The sequence below is a fragment of the Kogia breviceps genome, chromosome 1 (assembly GCF_026419965.1).
Source record: "Kogia breviceps isolate mKogBre1 chromosome 1, mKogBre1 haplotype 1, whole genome shotgun sequence".
NCBI lineage: Eukaryota > Metazoa > Chordata > Mammalia > Artiodactyla > Physeteridae > Kogia > Kogia breviceps.
Genome location: NC_081310.1, coordinates 1,807,821 through 1,822,582, shown reverse-complemented (window position 1 = coordinate 1,822,582; position 14,762 = coordinate 1,807,821). Strand labels below are relative to the sequence as shown.

The following is a 14,762-nucleotide window of genomic DNA, read 5'->3' as shown; positions in this document are numbered from 1 at the left end:
GAAGACTGACAAATACATAAAAATTTTAACTTAAGTATAGTTCAAAATAACAAAAATAAAATGTAGTAAACTAACTAGAAAAATACATTAAGTGAGACAAGATGTAAAGATCTCTTTCAATGTTATAAGGCAAATAAGTTCATAAATAGAATAAGAAAATAAATAAAATGTAAAAATGGGTGAAGGGACTTCATGCAATAAAGAATTCATAGACACACAAAAATAATTCAGATAAAAACAGAATGTAAAACCCAGCCATTAAATGCAAGTGTAAAAAAAAAAAGGTACAAGTGAAAAAAATGTTTTTTAAAATTTTGATGCTAGTGATTTTGCATCAGAATTTAAAGTACACATTTCTAGTGACAGCAGCTGGTAACCTTTTTGAGGGCAAGGACCACACCCGCTCACAGTGTATCCCTACCGCTTAGTGAAGGCCTAATATATAAGAGATGCTTCATAAATATTTGTTGAGTAAATATCAAACCCCTCTAGAAAGCACTATGATAATGTATTGAAAGAATTGTAAAGAGATTCATATTCTTTGACCTAGTTACTGCACTACAAAACTTTATTCTTAGAAAATATTTCAGTGGCATCCTATAAGTTTGTAGGCCCCAAACTGGAAAAGCTCTCAATGGCCAACCATGAGAGAATGCTTTAAATGGTTAAAAATGAGGAAAAAATAAATAAATTCTATTACAACAATTAAGTGTCATTAAAGTTACAATTACGAATTAACTAGAAGCAGACAGTGTGTGGCCTAAAGACCAGACACCGCCCCAGACTGTGAGCCCAAGATGGAGAGGGGCCTCGTCTATGTCACCCTGTCTCCCCAGTGCCTAGCACAGAGGACCTTCACAGGTCGCTAGCCACGCTTCCCTCTTCTTGTTCTGTACGAAGCTCCCGATTCAATTCCAGCCACAGGGATAATACTCCACAGGATCAAGGGCCACCTGGGAGCCACCTCCGGGAGACACAAGAGGGATCTGGGTCTTTTATATATTACACTGACATGGTGCTTCTCTCTTCAGATCCTGCCCACAGCTGACCAGCAGGGAAAGTCACTTCTGGGGACCTCAGCTTCCTCATCTGGGAATTGCAGATGTTAATGCCACCTACCCTAAAGGGTTGTCATGAGGATTAAATTAGTGCATGCAAAGCGCTTAGCAGCGAGCCGGGCACAGGATTACGCTCCATAACTGTAAGCTACTCAATTGCATCACCTAAAACCACTCTCCAAAATGCTGCAGAGCCCTGGCCAGTGCTGACAAACCGCGGTCGTGCATTTACAGGCTCTCTCTCATGACACATCTTAGTTTATGAAGGCTGAGGGTTATGATTTAATCCCTAGAAATAACCACAAGATGAAACAGCGAGTCCTTTTGTACTGGACTCACTGGAGTCTATTAAAAATCAGGAGAAAGCAGTGACAAATGATCTCCAAGGGGGTGGGCAGAGCTAATCTCCATTTTGCTTTAATATGATTAAAGTTTTCAGGGTTTTTTTTTGCGGTACGCGGTCCTCTCGCTGTTGTGGCCTCTCCCGTCGCTGAGCACAGGCTCCGGACGCGCAGGCTCAGCGGCCACGGCTCACGGGCCCAGCCACTCCGCAGCATGTGGGATCCTCCCGGACCGGGGCGTGAACCCGCGTCCCCCGCATCGGCAGGCGGACTCTCAACCACTGCGCCACCAGGGAAGCCCAGGGAAGCCCTGATTAAAATTTATTAGAACTTCAGATGGTCTGTGCTTTTTGATGGAAGACAAGAAAAAGGAATCTATACACCTGAAACTAACATGATATTGTAAATCAACTACACTTCAATTTAAGAAAATAAAAATAAAATACTGTTGAACTGCAAAAAAGAAAAAGAAATGTAGAAAGTTCAGATTCAGTCACACAAGATTCCAAGGCGAGCATCCTGAAGGAATCTCATTTCATCTCGAAATGAAATGAAATGAAATCTCGGGGCGTCTTGTCCTGGCCCGCTGCCCGACTTTGAGGACGTGCAGCCCCTCCAACACCCACACGACACTGGTGGTGTCAGAGCTCTGCCCTCCAGTTCAGGCAAAGGGAATGCTTCCTTACTGGTGACACAGCAGCTCTTTAAAATGCCCTATAGTTCAAACCTGTTTTCAGATTTGACTCATTAAAATAACGCCTCCTTTGGGAATCTGAAGTCCTACAATCTGCTTGGCACTCAGGTTACTTTACCTCTCTGAGCCTTGGCTTCTTGACCTGTAAAATGAGGGGATATCGTCAACAATATCTAGAAAAATCAAACTAGATAATGCACGCGAAAACATCTGAAAGATGCGACACATTATTGCATGTAAATTTTAATTGATATACGTTTTGACTGTATATAGTTAACTTAGATATTTGTGAGAATTAAAATAGATAATGTGGGGGATTCCCTGGTGGTCCAGTGGTTAGGACCCGGCGCTGTCACCGCCATGGGCCCGGGTTCGATCCCTGGTCAGAGAACTAAGATCCCACAAGCCACAAGGCCAAAAAAAAAAAAAAAAAAAAAGATAATGTGTATGAAAATTGAAAATTGCACACACATTGCACGGAACAAAAGGCCTCCATAAATGGGAACTAAGAAGCAACTGTGGCTTTCGTCATCTAAGGTAGCTCTACTGGTGATATTTTTGTCTTAGATTGTGACCTCATTTGCCACCAGCTGCAAACTTTTCTTCATTTAAGCCCTTGTTTTTTTTGTTTTTTTGTTTTTTTGTTTTTTTTTTTGCGGTACGCGGGCCTCTCACTGCTGTGGCCTCTCCCCTTGCGGAGCACAGGCTCCGGACGCGCAGGCTCAGCGGCCATGGCTCACGGGCCCAGCCGCTCCACGGCACGTGGGTTCTTCCCGGACCGGGGCACGAACCCGCGTCCCCCGCATCGGCAGGCGGATTCTCAACCACTGCGCCACCAGGGAAGCCCCATTTAAGCCCTTGTTGAGGTCTGGCCTCAGAGAAACAGGTGTCCTCCCTGCTCCTTAGGGCCAGTGCCACACCCGCGTCCTGGATGCAGCTTCCACATCTCCCCGGGGACCTCCCTGCAGCACGTCCCCAACTCCCCTCTACCCTCAGCATCTCTCGCATATGAAAAAGAAGATTTTTAAAGATGGCCCCAGCCCTCCTCTCGGAGGCCTCTGGCTGCTGTTCTATCTCTTCACGTCTAGGTTACCTTACGGAGGGGCGGGTAGGTGTTGGGCGGGGGGTATCCGCACATTGGGTTCATGTGATGGAGGCCGCATTGGTCAGGGCCGCCACGAGCTTCAACACTGAACGGGGCTCTGCTCTGCAAAACAAGTGGAGACACGTCATCACCAAGGTCACCAGCCTCCCTGGCACCTCGAATAAAAGTCAACCTGCAGAGCACGTGCAGCTTGAGCTCTGGGCAGCAGTTAGATGACTGGTCACTGCTCCCCTTTAAATCACTCTGCTGCTGTCTTCTGAACTCTCTCTCGTCAGCTTCAGAGTCTCCTGCACCTCCCTCTCAGCCTCATTTCACTGCTCTTTCCTCTAGTGAAATGGAAGCTAAAGAACAAAACAGAAGAACTGGTTTGGGGGTAGGAATCAGCGTATTTTCTGGGAAAGTTGAGATTGAAGTGCCAACGTAGATGTCCAATTGGATAAATGCAAGTGACGGCTGGATCTCTGGCAGCTATTTTGGACCATGAGGACAAAGGCCACACCCTAGGGATGGAGTAGGACTTTTTGGAAGGAGCCTGGATCCCTGATGACAGGGAGCTCTGTGTGAAACCCTGGACTGCCTACTTCCTGACTTCTTTTACAGAGACAGAAATAACCCTTTTGTTTTAAAAGCTACTTATTTGGGCTTCTTGGTTTTGCAGCCTCATCCTAACTAATGCAACTCCCATTACCTACAAAATAAAATTCAAACATAACTTTAAAAGCCCAATGATTTGGTGCCTGCTCAACCTTCTACTTCATCTCTTACCATCGCCCTTCACCCCTAATCTCTTGTACTTTATTCTCAGACATTCAAACCACACGTCATTCTCTGAATACAGCTCTGTGTCTTTGCATGAGCTTCTTAGTGTCAGGGAGCAGGTGCCCTCCCTGAATCTGAGACCCTGCAGAGATTCCCATCCAGGGATGATAGTTTTCTAGAAGTTCCACAACATGAACCAGGCTGACAACAGACAAACTCTTAACTTGAGCAAAACCTGTTCCCAAAAATGCATGGTTATTCTGAAAATGAAAGGAAGTATTTTCTTAATCCACCAGAGGGAGACAGACCAAAAGAAAACATGTAGAAAGTGTTCAGAAGTAAAGCAAGCGCATTTGAATCCTCCTATTATGTTAAGATTTAAAGGAAAATGATTAACTCATGCTAATTCATGGTCTCTTAGGATACAAATCTATTACAATTTACACAACTTCATAATTTTTAAATTATTCAAATGAGGATTATTTTCTGAGTGTGTAGGTGTTTGTATCTGGCTGCATTTTGGGGTCCGTAACCAAACAGGGCCGTGGGGATTAATGTTAAAGCCCAGATGGGACGTGGAGGAGGAGTGACCAGAGCCGAGCTCCGTCGAGGCTCAGTGGAGGGGACTGAGGCGGGGTCTCCGTGTGTAGCTTCCTCACCTGGGAAACTCAATGACTGGATTAAATTATCCAATAAACCAGCAATTCCTGAGTCTCTTCTTCACGTAAGATGCGTACATTATCTCATTGAATTTCCATAACCCTGTAAGGCAGGCACTATTATTGTGATTATTGCTGTTTTACAGGTGAGGTAAACTGAGTTTCCAAGTGGTTCAATAACTTGCCTGATCTTATCAGCCTATTAAGTCACAGAGCCAAGTTCAGAATTCAGGAAATGGGGCGCCATTGCTGGTGCCCTGCATCACTGCCCTGACCTGTTGTTTTTACCAAGATTGTTTCTAATTCTCACATTCCTGTGGCACTGTGATAAGCACAAGTGTTAAAGAAACATAAGGGTAGTTTCAAATCTGTCATATTTTCTATTTTCTTTCTAAATTCTAGTGCATGTTAGACCAGCAGTCTGGGGAGCAGGCATACAGCAGGCTTGTGTGTTTTGGTGACGCTGATGGAACCCTTTATGGTCAGTTTCAGAAGCTATAAACACATTTAGCAACACTGCCAGGAATTTTGAAAGCAACAATGACATTAAGTGAGTAATCCTTTTTTTTTTTTTTTTTTAATACAAAAAGAACTCAGGGATTAGTCCAGCCACTCTTTTCTCTTTGAATCCTGCTGGTTTCATTCCAGAGAAGATTAGTAAGATTTAGAACCGTTGTCAACCCCAGAGTCTACTGGGTAACCTATTTCTACATAAAGGGAGCTCTGGGGCTCGCTTAGGAAGAACATTTTTTAAAAAAACAGGCCAAGTTTGACCTTCGATCAGGTGTCTTCTCCCCTCTGTGCTTTGCCAACATGGCCCAAGGTCGTTTCTGACATCCTGTTAAAAATGGTGCGGACTCTTCCAAGTAGAATTGGAGCTATTTTTCCAAAGGGGAGAATGAAAGATTTTGTGTCACTTAACTTTCAACAAGTTTAAAAAGATGGTCTCAGGAAGGACGTTGAATGTGTATAAATCACTCAGTGGTCCATCTTAAGCCCCAAATCGTTTAGAATGGCGTAGCTTTTATTGTTAAATTGTAATACTAGGAGTATCTAGAATAATCTAAACTGATACAAATTTAGCTGTTTTTATAACCCCTTTTCAGCGTGTGTTCACATAAATGAGTTTTCTCATTTAAAAAACAGCATAAAAAAGGTTGTGCGGAGTGACTGCTTCTCTTATCTGTGGATTTCAAAGGGCAGCTGTCAAACAAGAGGCCACCTGGATGGCAAGAATTAGACATCACGCCAGGCTTTTCAGTGGGAGAAAAGGCAGGCTTGTCAGTCTCACAGCTTCATGAATCATTCATTCCATACCCGTCCACATGCCTTTACCCACTTACAGAAGGCTTCATTTTTTTTTTTTCTGTTTCGTGTTTTTTTTTTTTTGGTTTAAACCACAGTCCGTTCTCTGACTCACTCAGGAAAAACAGAAATCCTCCAGCAGAAAGAGTTCTGCATTTTTTTTTTTTTTTCGGATCTAATGGTCTGGGGCTCAACAGAGAGTGTAGTGTTCTGTTTGGATTAATGTTTCTCAGTTTCCTGCAGCACAGAGATGAATAATGATGGAATTTTCTGTCCTCTGTGATAACAGAGCCATGGTGAAGGTTTGTGTGCACTTTGTGGGTTTAATTCATATGAAATGATGTGAAATAATGCCCACAAAAGTAGACTTCTCCACTGTGTCCTCTATGGCTCCCAGCTGCATGTCTCCAATATTATTAATTAAATTTCTGTACCACAACTGTTCATTGGCTCCAAACGTCCACCCCAATTGACAACAGTCAGGCCTGAGCGGTTTGACATCATTTTCCTGAAAAAAGAAAGTGAAAACGAGCTTCTGGCTGATCAGTTTGCACCCAGTCTCCTGAACTTAACAAGGTGGAGTGCAAACTGCAGTCCTAGGAACTGGCTCCACTAGTTGAAAGTCGAAAGGAGGGCCGTCCAGCACGCCAGCCACGCGGGAACTGTAAATCCTGTAGTAGCCGTATTAAGAAAAGGAAAGGAAACGGTTAATTCATTTCAATAATATACTTCATGTAACCCAACATATCAGAAATATCATTTCAATACATAATCAACATAAATTTATTAAACTGAGGTAGAGTTGATTTACAATATTATATACATTTCAGGTGTACAACATAGTGAATCACAGGTTTTTTTTGTTTTTTTGTTTGTTTGTTTTTTGGGGTTTTTTTTGCGGTATGCGGGCCTCTAGCTGCTGTGGCCTCACCTGTTGCGGAGCACAGGCTCCGGACGCGCAGGCTCAGCGGCCACGGCTCATGGGCCCAGCCGCTCCGCGGCACGTGGGATCCTCCTGGACCGGGACGCGAACCCGCGTCCCCTGCATCGGCAGGCGGACTCTCAACCGCTGCGCCACCAGGGAAGCCCCTGAATCACAGTTTTTAAAGATCACTCTCCATTTATTGTTGCTATAAAATATTGGCTACATCCCCTGTGCTGCCCAATACATCCTTGTAGCTTATTTATTTTACACATAGTAGTTTGGCCTCTTAATCCCCTACCTCTGTCTTGCCCCTGCCCCCTCCCTCTCTCCACTGGTTTGTTCTCTGTATCTGTGGGGTCTGTTTCTTTTTTGTTATATTCACTAGTTTGTTGTATTTTTTAGATTCCCCATATAAGTGATATTATACACTGTTTGTCTTTCGCTGTCTGACTTAGCATAATGCCCTCCAAGTCCATCCAAGTTGCTGCAAATGGCAAGATGTCATCCTTTTTTATGGTTGAGTAATATTCCATTGTGTACATATATGTATGTGTACCACATCTTCCTTATCCATTCATCTGTCGATGGACAACATAAAAATTATTAATAAGAGACTTTATGTTCTTTATTCAGAACCCAAGTGTGTATCTTACACTTCCAGGACCCACCGCATTTTAAGTGCCTAAGAGCCATAATATTGGACAGTGCCGGTGTAGGGGATCCTCTCTCTCTCTCCCTCTCTCTCTCTCTCTCTCTCTCTCTCATTGCATACAGGAATAACAGAGCAGGGTCTTAGGATGTGGGTTCAAAATGTATTTCGGGGGCTTCCCTGGTGACGCAGTGGTTGAGAATCCGCCTGCCGATGCAGGAGACACGGGTTCGTGCCCTGGTCCGGGAAGATCCCACATGCCGCGGAGCAACTAAGCCCGTGAGCCATGGCCGCTAGGCCTGCACGTCCGGAGCCTGTGCTCCGCAACGGGAGAGGCCACAACAGTGAGAGGCCCGCATACTGGAAAAAAAAAAAAAAAAAATGTATATCGTCAATCACAGGGTAAGGGCATTCTAGCTGGGCCAAGGGGACAGAGTTCCACAGCTCCAATCTCCAGCTGCCCACTCCATGGTCTCTCACCTCATCTGCCTGGGCTTTTGTTGGTCCTGCTCCCGGTGGGTCTGTAGTTTGAGGCTGTTTCAGATTTCAGGAATTTGTATCCATAGCTTTTGCTCACGGCTCATAGGTACCTGTCTCTGCTCAATTAATGCTCATTTCAAAATCGTTCCATTTCCTTCTTCTTGGTTCCAGTCCCCAGCTCTCTCCCTGCAATTGATTTAGAAGCTCTGCTGCAGAAACACACAACAGAGAGAAGAACCAAGTCAGCAAAAGAGTGAGGACAAAATCGTGAAAAGAATTGGGGGAAAACCCCTCTCAGAAACTCACGACACCTGAGCTAAAGGGTAAAGGTTCTGTGCTCAGCTTGGGAAGAGGGTGAAAATGCAGGTTCCTGAGCTGCAGGCCAGCCTTCCCTCTTGTTTCTCCTGTTCCCCTTTTAACACAAGTCGCCGCCTCGTGTTAAGCCCTTTTCTGAGTAGCTGCAAGCCCAGGCCTGCCCCCCAGATTCTAAATGAGGCGTGAGAAGTGCCTTTATGCAGAGCCCCAGTGCCTTGGCTGCTCTGGAAGGAAATCCCGTTGGCAACTAGACTCTGGATGATATTATTTTGCCCTCGGGCTCTTTCCTCATTATTTTCAGCAGTTCTCCCCGTTAAGGCTCCATTTAAATGTATTATGGACTCTGCTTGAATGGCTGACCTTCCAGCTTTGCGAGGCTGAATTTCATTAGCCTCGTTTCTGCCCGTTTCCCTAAACTGTTTGAATCTTTAGTAAAATCTGGCCCATTCCTGGAATGTGGCAGCGGATACTCCTTCCTCGCTCGCTGGCTCAGCCGTGAACTCGGCTTCTTACCCGAGGACACCATGAACTCAGTCCTCCCTTTGTGTGACAGGTACCCAGCACGGGGTCATCAGGATGGCACAGGGGCCGGCCTGGCCAGGGTGCTGGGCACCAGTCTGAGGGAGGGTGCCTGCTCTGCACCCTCCGGGCTGTGCTCCTCTCTCTGCGCACCCTGCACCTTGGTGGCGGAAGGACAGGAGACGGAGTCCGCATTCGTAGACCGCGTTTTCTGTCAATTGCAGGCTCGCTGCCCTGCCGCCGCTCTCGGCTCCAGCTGGTTTCATTTCTGCTTCCATTTCTAGAAGGGGGGAGGTTTTTCCTTGAGAGATAAACCAGGCAGTGGAGGGGCGCTCCCTCTCTCTGCACTGTCCCCCCAACGCCCTGCAGGTGCCTCCCTCTACCCCACCCCGGCTTTAATGATCCGTCAGCACAGGTTTTGACCCAGTGGGGCTGCCTGCCGGTCTGGGGGCCCTGGGCTGACGCCCTGCCCCGCTCAGTGCCCTGCACTCGGCTTTAACAGCCTCCCGTCCCGCCCAGACGTGTTCCGCGTTTAACCACAGCAGCCAGGTCTGCTACTTACAAACACACAAACTCCACACTTCCCCTCCACCCCCAAATCTGAAAGAATTAAAAGGAAATTTAGGAACCATTTACCCATAAATAAATATGAAATCTGTGCATTATTTTATTTTTTGAACACTATTTTTTAAATTCAAGTATAGTTAACTTACAACATCATATTATCAATAGTTTCAGATGTACAACATAGTGATTCGATATTTTATAGATTATACTCCATATAGAGTTACTATAAAATATTGGCTATATTCCATTTGCTGTACATTACTTCCTTGTAACTTACTTATTTTATATCTAGTAGTTTGTATTCTTTTTAAAAATTTTTATATTGGAGTAGAGTTGCTTTACAACGTTGCGTTACTTTCTGCTGTACAGCAAAGTGAAGCCGTTATGCATATACATATAGCCACTCTTTTTCAGATTCTTTTCCCATATTGTGCTTTTTTTTTTTTTTTTTAGGCTGCACAGCGTGGCTGGCGTGTGGGATCTTAGTTCCCCCACCAGGGATTGAACCGGCGCCCCCTGCAGTGGAATTGTGGAGTCGTAACCACCGGACCGCCAGGGAAACCCTGCGCGTTATATTAAAAGGACATATAGTGAAAATCTCCCGGCTCTCTCCTCATAGGCTACACATTTCCCTTCCTACTATTCTTCCAAAGGTACTTTCCGTGTGTGTGTGTGTGTGTGTGTGTGTGCGCGCGTGCATGGCACACACACACACATATGTAAGATGCTACTTTCAATTACAAATTTCCTGCATCTTTTATATTTTTGCATTCATAAAAGTCAAACTACTCTAATTGTGCGAAACATCTCAAAAGTCGTAACAATTGTTTACCGACGCCTTCATCTCCTCCCCACAAAGCACCACATTCAATTAAATGCACTCAGTTGCCTACCTCAAATCATAGCAGCTTTGTCAGCTCTAAAATGCTGCCCTGATTTCAGAACTCACTTTCTTATTATTCCCTGACTCCAAGCATTTACAGTTGTCTGTAATCCCAATGAAAGTATCACCAGGATTTAAGGGAAAAAATGCGAAAACATTCCCTCCCTCGTTAAGTTGCCCTCGTGTTAGCAGATTCTTGGCTTTCCTTTACTTGTGCCGGGAGAGTGACACCGGTGACACATCAGTTCCTGGCGGCCGGCTGCTAATTGTAGCCGCGGTGAGGTGTCCTCGTTTCATCTCCAGGCTGTGACATTCAGTGCTGTCCCCGTGCAGAGCAGCTGGTTCGGGCTGCGGAGCCGCGGGGAGAATGCTGTACCGTGCGCTCTGGCGGAGGAGCCATCTGGACTCCTGCCGAAAGGACTCAGGTCTGCTGTCGCTGTCAAGAGCGTGCCGAAGGCTTCTGAGCAAGGAAACATCAGAGAAGTAGTGAAATTGTCCTCTAACAATATTCTCCTGCTCTGGATCGGAGAGATCCTGAGTGACAGGGGTCCTAGAATTAACAAGCCAGTTTGGAAGCAGCTAGTAGAATTTGAGTCGAGGTGATGGAGTCCCGGGCTTCCGTAGCAGCGTAAGAACCTGGACATTTGAATGAAAACCAGAAGGACTTGGTGACTAAGCTGATAACGTAGAGGCTACGGGGAGAGAAATGGGCTGAAGATGACTCCCTGATCTGTCTTTTTAATTGAAGTATCATTGATTTACAAAGTTGTGTTAATTTCTGTTGTACAGCAAAGTGACTCTGTTATATATGTATATTCATTTTTAAGAAAATAAATTTATTTATTTACTTTTGGCTGCATTGGGTCTTCGTTGCTGCGCGCGGGCTTTCTCTAGTTGCGGCGAGTGGGGTCTTCTCTTGGTTGCAGCGCGTGGGCTTCTCATTGCGGTGGCTTCTCTTGTTGCGGAGCACCGTCTCTAGGCGCGTGGGCTTCAGTAGTTATGACACGTGGGTTCAGTAGTTGTGGCTCGCAGGCTCTAGAGCACAGTCTCAGTAGTTGTGGCGCACGGGCTTAGTTGCTCCGCAGCATGTGGGATCTTCCCGGACCAGGGCTCAAACCCGTGTCCCCTGAGTTGGCAGGCAGGTTCTTAACCACTGCACCACCAGGGAAGCCCTATATATTTTTTAATATTCTTTTCCAATATGGTTTATCCCAGGTTATTGAATATAGTTCCATGTGTTCTACAGTAGGACCTGCTGTCCATCCATTCTATATGTAATAGCTTGCATCTGCTGACCCCAACCTCCCAGTCCATCCCTCCCCCACCCCTGCCCCCTTGGCAACCACAAGTCTGTTCTCTGTGGATGGCTCCCCGACCTTCAGCATAGGGGGCAGTTGCACCGCAGGCAACAGGGAAATTGGAAAGAGGGAAACTGGCTTTTTGCAAGAAAGGTGGTCAGTTTGGCTCTAGACGGGTCCAGTTTGAGACAAAGGCTCAGTGGAGAGTTGAAGATCTATAACTCGGGCACCAATAAAAGGATAGGATTGCAGATTATATATATATATACATATATGTATGCTTTTCTTATGGAATATAGTATTTCAGACACACCAGATGTAGACCAAATAATAATGAATTTCCACGCCCCCAGCACTGGCTTCAATAATGACCAATTCCTGGCCAAACTAGTTTCCTCCAGACTCCTCCACCCTGTGCGATTCTGAAGCATATTCCAGACGGAGAGATTTAAAAGCAGGGAGCACAGAACATGGTAGATTTGGGAAGACCTCAGAGAAGTCTAAAGCAATCCTTTTCTCATCTTACAGAGGAGAAAAGCTAAAGATTAGAGATACAATTAATTTCCTCTAATGAAAAAAATGTGCAAAAGGCTCTGCCAAGTTTTCATCTTGCTGAGATGAAGTGAGAAAAAGAAGGATCTGCAAACTTTTTGGAAAGCTAAAATTCAAAGTTTAAAATCACCGTTTGAGGGCTTCCCTGGTGGCGCAGCTGTTGAGAGTCCGCCTGCCGATGCAGGGGACGCGGGTTCGTGCCCCGGTCCGGGAGGATCCCACGTGCTGCGGAGCGGCTGGGCCCGTGAGCCGTGGCCGCCGAGCCTGCGCGTCCGGAGCCTGTGCTCCGCAACGGGAGAGGCCACAGCAGTGAGAGGCCTGCGTACCGGGAAAAAAAAATAAAATAAAATCACTGTTTGTAAACATTTTACAAATGACTGTCAACACACCCAAAAAGTAAACATTTGTCTTATACTGACTTTATTTGTAATTCTGTCCCCAAACACCACATGGGCCGTTTAAAATAGGTCCTCCCGCCCACAGCCAAACAAGAGACGTGTGTTTCCTTAATTATCATTGGTTGGTCTTCACACTGTGGCCCTAGTGCCTCTGGGGTCACTCTGAGTGCGCCTGGGAGACACCGAAAGAGTCCCATCTGCCCGGAGTCGGTTTACACGTGGCTGCCAGTAAAGTCACCTTGCATGACCTGTCGCCTCTGGATACCTACCTAGTTTGTGGAGCGAAATTTGTGTTGACTGTGTGAAGCAGAAAATATAACAAGGCAATAAGGGCTGTGCTGACATTAATCCCAAAGGAGGGCACAACCTGAATGACACTCTGCCTGCCGACCGAAAATAGTATTGTTTTATCAGAAAATATGACACTTCGTGGAGCCCACTCAGATCTATTAAATTCATCAGCGAGAGTCACAGTGTAAGTATGTGGCAATGTTCTTCATAAAGATGTTATGAAAACACACACACACAACTTGGGCTTTTGGAAAAAGAATTCTGATTTGAAAAATGTGCTTGGTATTAGAAATATGAATAGAATGCCATTGAAAGTATCTCATAAAATGGCACTGCACACTGCAGAGTCTAAAAGCCGCTTATAATTTCATTAAGGTGTTTGACTCACAAAAGATGTCTGCTTCCATCTGGCAATAAAGCAGTTAAAGAGTGAATTCTGTACCTCTGTCATGTAACACAATTAGCAGAAGAGCAAAACAAATGTCTGAGAGCACACACGACTAGTTATTTCAGCTAATTAAAAATTCAAACTGTATAGTAATTCGTCACGAACATCTGTTACTTATGATAAAACTTATGATAAAACTTTATCATATGGCCCGTCGGTGTAAGGTTGCCGTCTCCCCCTTCTTGGGAAGAAGTGGCTCTCGTTCAGAGAGCATGTCCTTCCGGCTTGTTCTAGATCTCACGTTCTTTCTTTCACGAAATGAGAGACGGTAGCTTTTTAAAAAAAATAACACATCTTTAATTGGGAAAAAGATATTAGCAACACTGGTGCCAATGAAAACAAGTTTTGATTTCTGGTCTGTACATTATTGATATAGTAAGGGAGGAACCCGCTGCCTTGCAGAGGGGAGCTGGGAGAGGTGCAAGGGGCTGCCAGGATCTCAAGGAGTGAGAGGCTGAGATACGGAGAAGCAGGAAGGACCAGGAAGAGGAGCGGGGGAGCCGTGCTCGGCCCAGCACCGATGTCCGGTCCGCGGGACAAGCCTGTGAGTCGCGGCTCCCTTCCCACCGCTGCCTCCTCCGCCCGCTCCCGCGAGAGGTGAGTCTCCAAGAGCGCGGCCCGCGCGCCCCCTGCAACACAAAACCCGGAGCGGGGAGCGCGCAGCACGCGTGGCCGGAAGACGGTGACACAGACACAGCATCGAGTGACCAGCGGCGGGGGCAGAAGCCAGGGTGCCCGCGCGTTAGGCCGACCAGGGAGGTGACGTGACAACCCAAGAGTATTGGGTTTTGCTTAAATACGTTGCCCTGCAAACGCTGATTTGCAGAGCCTTCTTGCTTTGCGGGTCATGCTGCTTTTATCTATGCACACGTCTGAGTCTCGTGAAGAGCTGCCCTTTCCTTGGTGAGTGTCACCTGCACGCTGACAGCGCCCGGTATGTTCACTGCGCCTCTGACAGCGCCCTGGGCCTGAAGGGTCGCTGCAGCCGGGCCCCCTGAAATACCGCTCAGCACTTGGCAGACAGAAATGGGGCGGGAGGGAGTCCTGGGGTCCCGCGCGCTCTGGGGAGACTCTGACCCCACTGTTCCCATCGGGTGGAGACCACAAGCACTGGCGTTTAGTTACCCACGTTGGTCCCTCACCGCCGGGGAGGGTGCTGAGGATACAATGCTGGTTTAAGTGTCAACATTTACCTGACATACCATCTAACTAACCCGGCTAGACCAATACTAATGGTTTTTAAAGACATGAAAGTATTGCTGTATCGAAGCAAAATGCCCATCCTTGCTCCTAGTGTTTAAAATCCTCAGCTGAGGTTTGGAAGCCTGAGCCCAGATGGCCCAGCACCTGCACGTGCTTCTCAGGCCCACCCTGGAGGCCACGTGTTCAAGCCGCTGCCACCAAGAGACGGAAGAACTCAGACCCAGAGGAGAGCTGCCAGCCCTGCCGTAAGTGAGAAATACATCTTGTTTCCGTTAAAGTTCCCAGACTTGAAAGTTGGTTATTGACGCAGTCT

General features: G+C 46.3%; 1 non-coding gene across 1 annotated transcript; it reads left to right on the top strand.

Annotated features, from left to right (window-relative positions):
* The first annotated feature begins 2,411 nt into the window (after positions 1-2,411).
* TRNAD-GUC (transfer RNA aspartic acid (anticodon GUC)) lies at positions 2,412-2,484 on the top strand. The gene has a single exon. It is a non-coding gene; the product is annotated as a tRNA-Asp (tRNA).
* Positions 2,485-14,762: the final 12,278 nt, after the last annotated feature.